The 8,853-nt window shown below is 41.7% G+C and overlaps 1 protein-coding gene across 1 annotated transcript in view; it reads right to left on the reverse strand.

Annotated features, from left to right (window-relative positions):
* The window catches only part of LOC103194676 (tripartite motif-containing protein 43B-like), a 29,889-nt gene that overhangs the window by 7,439 nt on the left and 13,597 nt on the right, over positions 1–8,853 (reverse strand). The gene's annotated exons all lie outside the window — the stretch shown is intronic.

The following is an 8,853-nucleotide window of genomic DNA, read 5'->3' on the forward strand; positions in this document are numbered from 1 at the left end:
ACTTCCGTAGTGATACTGCCTCAGAAACCCAAGGAGGGGTCGCTATGAGTCGGGGCCGACTCGACGGCAAATAACAAATAACAACAATATACGCACATATACATATATATTATATATAAACATGCTTGTGTATAGAGCAGGACAGGGTGGATTTCTTCAGCATATGACACAAATGGAAAATTGAGGCAAAGACAACTCTCAAGTTCTGTAGTAAATTTTGTTGATTGCCTAATCAACATGCATCTATTGTCATCAACACCTTTGTTCCTTCATAAAAGAACCTCAGTTTTGTTAAGGTGTCACTTTCCTTCAGGGGGCTCCTGCTCATGAGTGTGACTCAATCTATAGCTCCAGGGGATCCTGATTGTCCTGAAGACCAACTACACTACTATTTTCTTTCTGGTGGTTGGTTTAACAAAGGTGGCTAAGCTCTTTTACCTTCATTATTTCATGCAATTTTCACAACTAAAAATCACAGTACTTGAAAGTCAAGAACTCATGCCTTTTAACAAAATTAAAATATATTCAATAAGAGGCGAGAAGCAAGCTATGCCTCTTGGTTTCTAAGCACCTAATTTCATTCAACCAACAGTCATTTTGTGGTATGTATACAGTTCCAAGTACTATCTATCAATTTAGGGATAGAAAGGTACAGTGAAGTGAATCACTTCATATGGCCCTTTTAGCCAAACACTGTCTGGTAACTCTCACACAATGATTGGGCAGGACTATGCAAATAAAGCCATAGGCATGACCCACCAATTGTATCTGACAGTGGCTAACAATGCAAGTAAGGTACACAGAACACTTGCAGGTGGAACCCTGCAAATAATTTATGTGGAGCCCTAATGAGGAATTGGTCAATTTTGCCATCCTACTAGGCTTCAATGAATCATCCCAGAGGCAGAATGGGGAGACATCACCACCACCAAGAAAAAGTTGTGAGTGAATCAGTCTTTTGGACCCAGAGTGCCTGCACCAAGAACCTCCTAGATCCAGGAGACAGAGAGCAAGATAACTTTAATAAAAGAAAGGCAGAGAAATGGCAGCAGCAGAAAGGGGAAACCAGTAAGAGATGGTACAGTGGGCTTTTGGACCCACAGAGCAAGGTGGCGTCTGTGGGTGTGTTACAGTTCGTGTGCTGACCCACAGAATGAGACTGCTAAGTGCCTTCAGAGAGAGGCTTACTGGTAGAGTAAGGTGTATCCTGGTGCTAAATAGCTGTGTAACAGTTGCTGGAGTAGGGCAGAGTCTGGGCTGAGGAGCTAGCTGAGAAAGAAAGAGAGAGAAAGGCCTGCTGCCGGCATGGCTGAGAAGCTGTCTTGACTGTATCCTGAGTCATTCCTGTCCTGAATTGTAACCTGTTACTTCTCTAATAAACTCCATAACTGAGTATGGTCTGTGAGTTCTGTATAGTCACTGCAGTGAATTATAGAACCTGGCAAAGACATATAGAGTGCTGTGGGAGGGACAGTTAGTGTCAGAACTGGTAAAAAGGTTGGAGAGAGGAAGTATGTTTGACTGCCACCTCATGGGTATCAGACTTAGGCTGATGCTAGTGATGATTTTCCTCCCATGTGAAGTTAGACAAGGAGGTCCAATGCCGCCACTTTTAAAAAAAGGTTATTTCAACATCTTTATAAGGAAGATAATAAAGGTTAAGAAAAATAAATCAATTGATAAGATGCAGAAATGCCAGAATGCAATCAATCTATGTTGTTGTTGTTGCTGTTAAGTGCCATTGAGTCGGCCCCGACTCATAGCGATCCCTCCTTGGGTTGCCAAGGCAGTATCACTATGGAAGTAGATTGCCCAACCTTCCTTCCGAGGAGTGGCTGGTGGGTTTGAACTGCCAGCCTTCTGGTTAGCAGTCAAGTGCCTTAGGCACTATGCTAGCAGCTATATTTGTCTTTTATCTATCTACCTATGATCCAGAAAATACCTCTCTTGCAACACATGGATAAAAATGCATTCATATACAAGAAATACACACACACACACACAAAAAATTTTCTATTGTGATATATTTTATCTTAAGCAAAATACACTATCCTAAAAAATTTCTAAGGATAAAAATGCATTTATATACAAGAAATACACAAAAAAAAACAAATTTTCTATTGTGATATATTTTATCTTAAGCAAAATACACTACCCTAAAAATTTCTAAGGAGCTCTGGTGTCCCAGCAGTTTCAGTGCTCATATGACAAGCAAAATATTATCAATTTGAAACTACTAGCTGCTTCACAAGATCAAGATGTGGCAGTGTTGGAAAGAGGAAGTTCTACTCTGTCCTGTAAGGGTCTTTATGAATCAGAATCGATTTGATTGCCAGGTTTTGTTTTTGTTTAAAACTTCTGAATAAATAAGAATGATTAAGAATTAAACTTAAGAATAAAAGTGGATCAGACTTCAAGCAGAATCTTCTTATATAAATATCCTTGCTGCTGAATTTGCCCTAATTTATACCACCGTATTTGAACGAAAATTAGAGGGACAATAGCAATCTTTCAAATCCTTTCAAACTGTTATAGAATACTCATTCACAATGTGAAAAGATGTAATTATCAAGCAGCAATGATCAGCACGAGAGAAAAATCGTTCTAATAAAAATTGATGTGGGTAAGTAGTTCTCACTTCCACACTACATGGACATTTCCAGTATTTCCAATATTTCAGCTTAGTCACCACTGTTACTTTCGTAGAGGCCCAATCATTTCCTGGCTGCTTTAAATTTAAGTCAAAATACCATTACTTCTGAACAGACATTTCCCACACTCAAAAACAATATTTTCCCAAAATCATCCAATGCATTACCTAGTTATATTTTACAGAATACTTTTTCTCTTGTGTATACATTTATAATACTTGTACAGTAAAATATAACACTACCTATAGAATAAAATAGGGGCTCTGGTAGCATAGTGCCTAAAGCACTTGACTGCTAACCAGAAGGCTGGCGGTTCAAACCCACCAGCCACTCCTCAGAAGGAAGATAGGGCAATCTACTTCCATAGTGATACTGCCTCGGAAACCCAAGGAGGGGTCACTATGAGTCGAGTCTGACTCGATGGCACATAACAACAACAACAACATAGAATAAAATATCCAACCTCATTTTTAGCATCTACTCCAAGTAGAAAGTTACAAGATAGCAGGCAACTACATTGTAAATCCTTGTAATACTTATGAAGAACCAAGGAGCACTTAAAGGAGCTCTGGGGCGCAGTGCATTGGGCTGCACCTCAAAAGGTCAGCAATTTGAACCCATCAGCTGCTTCGTGGGAAAAAGATAAGGTAGTCTGCTTCTGTAAGGATTTACAGGCTTGGAGACCCTATGAGGCTGTTCCACTCTGTCCTATAGGGTCACTATGAGTTGGATTCAACTCAATCGTAGTGGGTTTGATTTTATTTTTAATTCCAAATACTCAAAGCAAGAAAAGCTTAATCCATCAATAGGTTAAAGGAGTGGAAACTTCTTTTCTAAGTAGGCAAACAGCTTCATTTCAAAGAAATAGTTTGCTGATGACTCATATAAAATTATGACTTTTTTGTTTATGATTTGGTTTTGCCAAACTAGGAGGAACTCCTCTTCTGTAAATTGTGTACTCACCTAAGGAATATGCCAAGGGTTTCACCAGTGGTTGCTGTAGAAGTTGTGTTATGGAAGTCAATTCAGGGATCAGGTCCTCCTGGTGTGGCAGCACTAGCTTCCAGAAGACTCTGCAGGCAGGAGAGTTCCACAGGCACTCTGTCTCTTCCTGAGAAGATGGGGGTTGGATCCTTGGGTGCTCTTTTGTTGAATTCCAAAGACCACACCCAATTCTTCCCAGTGATTACATTTCATGGGTCTTCCTATGGGGTGATTAGATTTTTGTCAGTGAGAAGGGATTATGCAACCCACTTGCTAATCTCTGCAAACATCCAATAAACCAAACACCAAATCCACTGCCATCCAGTCAATTCTGACTCATAGTGACCCACTTTGGAGTTCCAAGAATGTAACTCTTTATGTCTGTCCCATCTTCCTGCCTGAGGAGCAGCTGGTGGGTTTGAACCACTGACCTTCTGCTTAGCAGCAGAACTCTGTTGAAGTGAAACAAAGAGATTTATTGAACACAGAAGAAACATTCCAGCAGAAAGACAGAAGAATCCAAGGCGTGGCTGCTCCTTGGGGACAGATACAGGGTGGAAACCAACAACTAAGTTACAATATTCTGATTGGAAGCTTCAAGATCAGGAAGGAAGATAACTGGAGTTGGGGGGGGGGCTTTACAGTAATTGATTGGAAACTCAAATATGGGAAATTTGCATTGGTTATTTTGAATAGTGACTAAAGGGGTTTTGCAGGGTAATTACAAGGTAACCTTAAAATTTCCTGAGGGCTGCTGATAAGATGTCAAGACCCTCCCATCAAGTTCTTTCAGACTTTTAGCAACACCACAGGATATAGTGGGAGCTCTGGTAGCATAGTGCCTAAGGCACCTGCCTGCTAACCAGAAGTCTGGAGGTTTAAACCCACCAACCACTCCTCCGAAGGAAGGTTGGGCAATCTACTTCCATTGTGATACCCCCTCGGAAACCCAAGGAGAGATCACTATGAGTCGGGTCCTATTCCAACAACAACATAGGATATAGTAGGAACTCTGGTAGTGTAGTGTCTAAGGCACTTGACTGCTAACCAGAAGGCTGGCAGTTCAAACCCACCAGCCACTCTTCGGAAGGAACCTTGGGCAATCTACTTCCGTAGTGATAATCAGAAACCCAAGGAGGGGTCGCTATGTGATAATCAGAAACCCAAGGAGGGGTCGCTATGAGTTGGTCTGACTCAACGGCACATAACAACAACATAAGGTATACTGCCCCTTAGGGTTTCCAAGGCTGTAAATCTTTGAGGAAGTACTGTCTCATCTTTATCCTCTAGAGTGGCTGGTGAGCCCAATGCTTTAACCACTGTACCACCAGACCTCCTTTGACCCTCCCTTGCTATTGTTGTTATATACAAGGGTAACTGTTAGAGAAGTTATCATGAGTCAAGATGGAATCTGAACTCAGGCTCAGACCAGCCATTTTACTTTAGTCAAGCTTTAATGTTAGGAGTTTTACACATAACATAACCTATTGGGCAATGCAGAAGCAGGAGCTTATAACAAAATGAGTTAGGGTTACTTCTAGATCTGCCATGCTGTATATGCTGAAGCTCTATTGACTTCTAGAAGCAGTGGGAAACAGGATTTTCTGCTTGTACTCTTCAACCTAAGAGGCCATGGGGGAAATGGTGAAAAGCCCCAGTTCAGAGACCCTGAGTCAGTTTTAGGTTATGTCCCCAACACATGGGACAGGGTTGGATGCTATCTTGGACCCTAAAGAAACCCCTTCTAATTTTGATTGGCCTCAGATATCCTTCATGTTGTCTGGGAAACCAAGCTACAAATTCTGAAGAAGCATTTCAGACCCCCTCACAAGAGTGCTTAGATCATTGCCTTGTACACAGAGACCCTAGGGCCCAGTGTCAGTCTGGGCTCAAAGTGAAAGATGGAGGGAGGCTCTGACGAGAAGGAAGAACTAACAGGTAGAAGAAGCCCCAGTTTCCTAGAGGACCTGGTATCCCAGACCCCAGAATTCCCTACCGAAGTCAGCCGCCACTCAGGATTTTCTCCTCGGTTTATTTTTACCAGGGCCAATCATGCTAACGCCACGTGCTGCCAAGATTGGCATTCCTAGGCCAGCGTCTTTAAAAATCCCCTTTCATTCTTTTTATGACTTAGTTTATAACTTTCATTGTAACAAAACCAAAACGATGCAAAAAATGACAACGAACGAATATTTTAAAAATGAATGAACTCACATTCTAACTCTGTTAAAACCTGATAATTAAATCTAGATGCCTTTCTCTTCTAAGTTATGCCCTGCCGAAGTTTAAGCGCTAGGGATATAGAGATTCTTGAAGGAGAGGGAATCTTCTGACCTCTGAACCTTCCTTAACAGTCCTGGTGGCTTGGTGTTTAATGATTAGGCTCCTAAACAAAAGGTCTTTGGTTTGAATCCACCAGCCCCTCTGCCACTCCACAGGAGAAAGATGTAGCAATTTGATCTCATAAAGACTGCAGCTTAGGAAACAGTCTGGGGCAGTTCCACTCTGTCCTATACGGTCATTATGAGTCAGAATCAACAACAATAATAGGTTTGGTGTTTTGAAAACTGCCACAGTATACCTACATATGCTTCAAGTAAATGATGCTAGTAAGGCTTTGTAATTATGTTCTTGAAAGTTATCTTAGATTCTAAAACACAACTGCTACCTCATAGGGGGCCCATAATTTTTAAAAATACCCAAAGGATTTACTTCTTAACCAATTGTCCTAGTCCCATCTTTTCTGTTTTGAAGTAAAGAGATATATATTTAGTAATAAAACAGCAGATAACATTCCAAAATATTCATTCATACACAATCCTTGGGAGCTCTGGTAGCATAGTGGCTAAGACACATGCCTGCTAACCAGACGGCTGGCGGTTCAAACCCACCAGCCACTCCTCGGAAGGACGGTTGGGCAGTCCTACTTCTGTAGTGATACTGCCTCGGAAACCCAAGGAGGGGTCGCTATGAGTCGGGGCCGACTCGACGGCACATAACAACAACAACAACACACAATCCTTAGGTATTAAGAGATTAAAAGGAGTTCATTTTATTTTTTGCTTTTCTGTTTTTTACAAAATATCAGTGAGTTGTATGTTAACTGAAAATAAAATTTAAGTGTGCTTGTGTGTACCATTTGTTTGGAAGAATACGATGAGGCTGATCCTCATTCTGTCCAAAGCTCTTTGTGCAAACTTCCAGAGCTGTTGAGAAGAATAAAGACCTCCACCTTTACTAGGAAATCTAAAGAAAAACCTTGAAAGGTGGCTCTGGAAGGCAAAATCAAGGTGAGAAAAGTTTAGTTTTGAGTGTTATCCTCCCTTTAAATTTTTACTGGTTACTACTGTCACCATGTGGCTGAAAATAAGGTGGGGAGTGGTTGTCAATAGAAATATTGTTGACAACCACTCCCCACCTTAATTTCTATCAGACCATGATCCAGAACCAATTGCAGTAAATCTTGGAACTTGAGACCCTGAGGTTAAGTTCTGGGAAAATTAAATAGCAGAAGGAAGGGATTGAGAGAGAAATTAAAAATGGACAGTGTCAGAATAATGTGATTTATGTATTTCAGTTTTTCTCTCCTCCAGGTTGTTCTTTTCTATAAGAAAGTCAGGTCCTAATTTGTCTGCCATTCCTTAAGGAAAATCGTACCTTCAGGACCAATCACACCAAGCTGGCCAAGCAGATGCCTCCCCATCACTACCATGTGTAGAAGGCAGAGAAAAGGTGCTCTCTTTGCAGCTTTTAGTTGGGTGGCCTTTCTGAGAACGCTCCTTTTTTGCAGATTTGTATCCCAGAGGAGTTTGTCCAATAGTTATTCAAGATGAGTTTACCAAAAAAACCAAACTCACTGCCTTCAAGTTGGGTCCGACTCACAGTGACCCCTCCTTAGGTTCCCAAGGTGGTATCACTACAGAAGTAGATTGCCCAACCTTCCTTCCAAGGAGTGGCTGGTGGGTTTGAACCACCAGCCTTCTGGTCAGCAATCAAATACCTTAGGCACTAAGCCACAAGAGCTGAGTTTAAGATGTACCAAAAAAAAAAAAAAAAAAAACCCACTGCCATCAAGTTGATTCTGACTCATAGTAACATAGTAACCCCACTGGTTTTCCATCTTCCTTCTGCTGACTGGCTGGTGGGTTTGAACCATTGACCTTCTGGTTAGCAGTCAAATGCCATAGGCATGAGACCACCAGAGCTCCTTTTAACATGTACAATGACCTTTAAAATGTTTTAGATAGATAGGAGGGGGAGCAAGGGAACACTGCAAAAACCAAAAAACAAAATGTTTTAGATACCTAGTCAGAGCATGATACTTGAAAGCACGAAACCCATCATTTTCTTAAGTCTCCTGTGCCTGTAGTGAGGGGGAAGGAAGTACCTGGAAGATCAGCTCCCTTCACCCTCCCTGACACAGGAGCCCTTGAGAGATCTGGCAGGCACAGAGGCTTCCCCGATGAGGGTGGGCAAAGTAGGGGCAGCAACACAAGGACAAGCCTGGGAATAGAAGCCTTAAGACAGAAGGCTGTGGCCTCAACTCTACAGATCAAGGCCAGAGCAATAACGATCTCTCTGTTGGTGCAGTGCAGCCACAGGGATTTCTGGGCAGGAACAAAAACTAGAATGACACAGCTGGCAGACCTTTCTAAACAGGAGTTTTGAGACAGGTTTAGTGCTGCTAGGAAGTTATTCATGGATGTGAGTTCCACCCAGTAACTAGACAACCATCCTCCCACTTCCTGCTAGTAAGCAGGAAGGAAGAAGAGGGTGAAAAGCCTGTGTCCAGAGCAGACCTTGGACTCTAGGACTCTGTGATGTCAAGGATCAGTGTCCTGTGAGGGCCAAGTTCTAGTTGTGACGAGCTGGAGAATCTAGAGCAACCAGACCCTCTTATGGAGGGATCTTGGTAAGTCCTCACGCCTTCCTGCCAACAGGGCTAACCTCTGAAAAAGACTTCAGCCTTTCTCCTTAAACCACAGGATTTTGCCTTATGCAAGGACAAGCTATATTTTTATTTGCTCAAACATGTGCTAGAATATACTTATATTTTTATGTAAATATGTTTACTTTTAAAAGAAAATTTGTATCACTATATAAACTTAAAAATTCATTTGCCTGGAGGGGGATCTATGTAGGAGACCCTGGATAGAGAGGGAAAACAATGTGGAACAAAACTCAAAAACATTTGAAAAAAAAAAGGGGGGACCAGTTT

The sequence above is a fragment of the Orycteropus afer genome, unplaced genomic scaffold, assembly GCF_000298275.1.
Source record: "Orycteropus afer afer isolate SDZICR_OR568_19922 unplaced genomic scaffold, OryAfe1.0 scaffold00047, whole genome shotgun sequence".
Lineage (NCBI taxonomy): Eukaryota > Metazoa > Chordata > Mammalia > Tubulidentata > Orycteropodidae > Orycteropus > Orycteropus afer.